This window comes from Aplysia californica, unplaced genomic scaffold (genome assembly GCF_000002075.1).
Source record: "Aplysia californica isolate F4 #8 unplaced genomic scaffold, AplCal3.0 scaffold00005, whole genome shotgun sequence".
NCBI classification, from domain to species: Eukaryota; Metazoa; Mollusca; class Gastropoda; order Aplysiida; family Aplysiidae; genus Aplysia; species Aplysia californica.
In genome coordinates this window covers 1,755,028-1,759,931 of record NW_004797275.1, presented here as the reverse complement: position 1 = coordinate 1,759,931, position 4,904 = coordinate 1,755,028, and the positions used below count along the sequence as shown (strand labels likewise).

The following is a 4,904-nucleotide window of genomic DNA, read 5'->3' as shown; positions in this document are numbered from 1 at the left end:
CGAGAGAGAGAGAGAGAGAGAGAGAGAGAGAGAGAGAGAGAGAGAGAGAGATGTTAACAGAACTTTACAGCGAGTATGCCACGAAAGCGGAGAATTCTGTCATTTTGAGCGACTCGTAAGGGTGCCAGAAAACAACCCTGGGATTTACGTAACTGGTACGGCATTGTCTTGAAATCACCTTGTTCTTCGAGATCTTTTACTCCGCGGTCGTCAGTAATCAGTCTCAGACATAGAAGTATAAAAAAAGCGCGCCCGCGCTTTCCTGCCAACAACCAAGCGTCAGCAGCCTCCCCTTCCCCACGCAAATTCCTCATACAGATACTTTGTTATTTAAGGCACACACCAAAGGACAAGTTTTCTGCTTCCATATGAGCTTAATACAAACGGTCTGGTATAACAGATTGTAGAAGAAAAGGGAATTGGCGAGGGAAAGGCGGGAGTCGGGTGGGGGTGTGGGGTGGAATGAAGTCAGTTCGTTTTTCTACCAATGCATTTAAAAAATGCAATGAATTCACATAATACATATGTGTGCGTATAGTTTTAAGATAAATCTACTTACAATTAAACTCCTTAAAAATATCACAAACAAGTATAATAATACAAAAAAAACTATGTTCTTTATAAATAAAAATTAAAGAAGTTTACAAGGGAAGGAAAGGTAAAGGCAATCGATGTGTGTGTGTTTAAAATTTAAAGTGGAAGAAGCAAAAGAAACGTTTCAGAAACTTAAGCAAGGGTTCAAATTATGGTGTAAGACGAGCAGTTAGCAGCCCTTTGGCTTCCACCCTTGCCATCAGCTCAACATGGTGCAATGGAGGTGAAAATCTTTATCTTGTTTTTCATGTAATTTTGGGGGCAGGCTGTTTTGGCCAGGGAGGGGAGGAAGAAGAAGCTGGAGTCAAAGATCCTGTCTCCTACACTGTGGCCATAAAGTTGGTATTGGGAAGGGCATTATATGATTGATGGTCCTAAAAAGTCAAAATGACAGATTTTTGCACTTGGTCTGGTCCAGGTGGTAGTTTAAAGCTGCATTCTGGAACAGAAAATTGCAGTCTGTTCCTACTCTTTCAAGGCCAGTCATCATGTATCTAAACTTTAGAAATCACAAGAAATACTGTCAAACATGCCTAACCCATCACCCGTACTATCGCAAACAGCCACTGTTCCTTGACACCCTTGCCTTTTCCCTAAATTTTCAAATTGTCCATTGCAACCCCTGTCCAACACTGCCACCGTCAGTCATTTTCACAAGAAGTCTGCCTCAAAACCTGCTCATAGAGGTCATTTGTCACAAACGTATTCTGCTATCCCTTCCTCAGACTGAGTGTGCACGTTTACATGCTAACTAAACAAGAGGGGGAAGGACTTGGTGCTGCATTTACCCAATGACAAGTGAGTTGCTCATGAACTGAGCATACACTGCCGCTGTCTACACCTTATGCATCAGCCACACTGCTTCAGACCTTAGTAAACGCCATGCAGTCACATGACAAGAAGCAGCATGGCAGCTGTCTTACAGAGGCCAGGATCAAACTGTTTTTTTTGGCTTTTTAAAATTTGTTTATTTGCTTTCTCTTGTGTTGTTTCGACTCATGAATGGCCGCTATTCCAAGGGTGTTTGAATCTGTTGGCAACATATATATTTTTTTAGAAGCTCCAATGATAGACACCATTTTGATGGAAACGAAATGGCTTACTACACATATATGTACCCAAGTAAGAATTTATTTTTATACCTGTATTAAGAACTCAGATCCTGTCCATAATGGTCACATGTCTTCTTATTATAATGATAATAACCTTTTCTCTGTGCAATCTTGAGTGACATTTATGGACAGTCAGGACTGGTTCAACTGTAGCAACCATACCGATAACACACATTCCAAAACTACAGACATCAACACATAATAATTTAAAAATTCAACTCACCTCCCAATATCCTCCTGGACGGTATACTTGGTATTGAAAGGATCTGTACAAATAGGACTGCTCGGAACATACTTGCCTGGACTCAGGCCATTCATGATGAAAAAGAAATTATATCCACTTTCAAATCATGCTACAGTACTCCTCCGTAATTGATAAACTTGACAAATGAAATCTGGAGAAAAAAAAAGTATTACTTATTATATAATAGCTTTTGGGAGATTTCGTCCTAAAACTTAAACTTAAAAGCATGAAAAGTGTTATTTTGTTAGTAAGATTTACAACAAAACTGACCACTTCAGATATAACATGCCTGATAAAATTTTACTAAAAGATGTTCTAACACAATGTAGTCTTACAGTACAACAATTTAATTCATTTGTTTAAAACAGTGTGGTAAGTGGTACGTAAAAAAAAATACATCGAAATTCATTAATTCATTTTCCTGGAAACTTTTATCTCAGGGTTTAGAGAAGAAGGCTACTGATAACAACCCTCACAAGCTCTGAAGATTACGATGCACAGCTGAGAAGTGGTTTGAGTCTTCCACATAAATTTGACAGTTTACAACAAGACTAAATGATAATGCAGATATGACCCCAACAGTAACACTGCCACAAATATACAAGTGCCACTGAATATTTATTTGCATTGTTAGACTAAAACAAGAACACAAATGATTCAGAATTTTCTGGATTCATGGTGATGAAGACCCTATTTCTTAATTTCCATGGATACATTTTGAATGAAAAATTAAAGTTAAAATAATGGGGATAGAAAATATAAAGATTTTAAAAGATGCCCATAAAATGGTATCAAATGGCCCAACAAGTTGAATAGCCTGTCCTGTACATTCAAATTTAAGTAACATTATCTTGAAACATCTGCAACAGCTTGCCAACTACAAAGGCAAAAACAACTGATGACAAATAAAATGTAAAAAAAAAACAAACAGAAGCCACGCAAACAAACTTAGAGAGCAAATGTCCTTTCATTAAAATTCTCACTTTAATACAAATTTACCATTAATAGGAGTTTAGTTACGTAAAATGAAAACTGTCTCAGGAGACAAGTCACATTTTTTAATGATTCCCATGTTGTTTGGAACCAGTATTTAAAATTCAAACACATTAACATCATCATCAAGGCAATCAGGATAAATGCCTCGGTATTTATGGATCTGTTCAGCCCTTGATATATTCTGAAAATTTATAAGATGGTCAAGGGGCATCATTATCATAATTATTTCATACTCAAATACACATATACCTTTGAGACATCTGTCAGAAAGAGCAACTTAATACTTTAAAATTTCATCCTTCTTTGCTTTTTTACTCACAAATTTAATTTTTTCTATTTTTAAAAAATCAAAGTGCTAACCATTAAAAATCTTTTTTTTTAAGTATTAAACTGACAACAACGAAAACTTTTTGAAATGGGGATTTTTTCCTGACAGTCTAGTTTTTTTAATCAAAAAAAGACGAACTTAAGAAAACATTATAACATTTGAAAAGTGCCTGAGTGCTTTCATGAGATGGTGCGGCAATTAGTGACATACCGATTTTATAGTATAGACCCAACCACTAACACTACACCCATCAGCACTTTCCTTAAAAACTGTTCAGTTCAATGACAATGCCATGTCACTAGATTTAGGCCTACACCCATTAGCCTAGTAGTCTATTGAGTTGGTAAAAAGTTAGCAGACTAGATTTTTTAAAGTTAGCAGACTAGAGTCTAGATCTAGAGATCATTACTAAACTAATGCACACTGGGGTTTTTTCACATAGATCTAGAGGCTAATAAATATGGCCAGCTCTATTTCTCCGAACACTCAGGAATATAAACTTGAACTCTACTTCAAGATTTCTGGAATCTAAACTAACTTTGTCTAACTTCTGCTAGATCTAGATTTAGATCTAGAATCTAGATCTAGAATCTAGATTCAAGCCTAACACTAGATTAGATCTACAAACTGCTGCATACTCAGAATTTGATCACTGTTGACAGTTGATACTCAGTACGAACGCTCAGTGACCAGAGTGACCAGTCTATACAACTAGATATCTACAGTGCTTAGCTTGAGACGGGAGGGAAAGTAAAAAATACCTAAAAATATAAAATAAACGAAAATCCGATGTAAAACTGGTTCTAACCAAAAAAAAACACACAAAAAAGAATGGTCAGTGACTTGCCTGCCGAACGTCAGTTTGCCGTTGTGAACTGATCTCTCATCGGTTTGATGAGTTTGGTAAGCAAGCAACCTATTTACAACTGAACAGTATGTAAATGTAGGGAACTAGGTTCGAACTTTAGGCTAATCAAATTTGACCCCAACCCTGAGGCTTAAGTTCATAAATAACATGGTAAGAAAGATAAGACAGTCTGACTTGGAAGTAGACGGCAAGCCTGAACTCCACAGCACCAACAGGAGACTGAACTGAAACTGGTAATACAGGGGGTTGACTACTGACTGAAGAAACACCTGAATTTTCTGTCACCAACAAATTCTTTAGGGCAGAAACAATCAACATCAGTTAAAATTCAGGGGACTTACCTCAGTAAAGAATATATAGCCAGCTATGGGGCAATCCCAGCTGATATCTTGACAAAGGAAAGAAACGTGTAATCCAACTATTTTTACTCCAAGTTTTGACCCATTCTTTGCTCTTCCCCAAAACGAAGACAATTTAGCTTTCCCCTGTAATCTGCTTCCGGTGCACCTATGTACTTTGAAAACGAGGCTTGAACTTCCCGAATTGGAACTCTCCTATCTATCTCTTGTGAAATTCTGTTTCAGTCAGTCACTTGCACGTGCGGTTGATCTAGATCTAGATCAAGAAAGAATACACACACACACACACACACACACACACACACACACACACACACACACACACACACACACACACACACACACACACACACACACATACACACATACACACACACACACACACACACACACACACACTTCA

General features: G+C 37.4%; 1 long non-coding RNA gene across 1 annotated transcript; it reads right to left on the bottom strand.

Moving 5' to 3' along the window:
- Nucleotides 1-1,534: 1,534 nt before the first annotated feature.
- Nucleotides 1,535-4,791, bottom strand: LOC118477406. The gene is made up of 2 exons (XR_004858352.1): nucleotides 4,484-4,791; nucleotides 1,535-2,101 (listed from the first exon to the last, which is right to left on the bottom strand). It is a non-coding gene; the product is annotated as an uncharacterized LOC118477406 (long non-coding RNA).
- Between the last annotated feature and the right edge of the window lie 113 nt (nucleotides 4,792-4,904).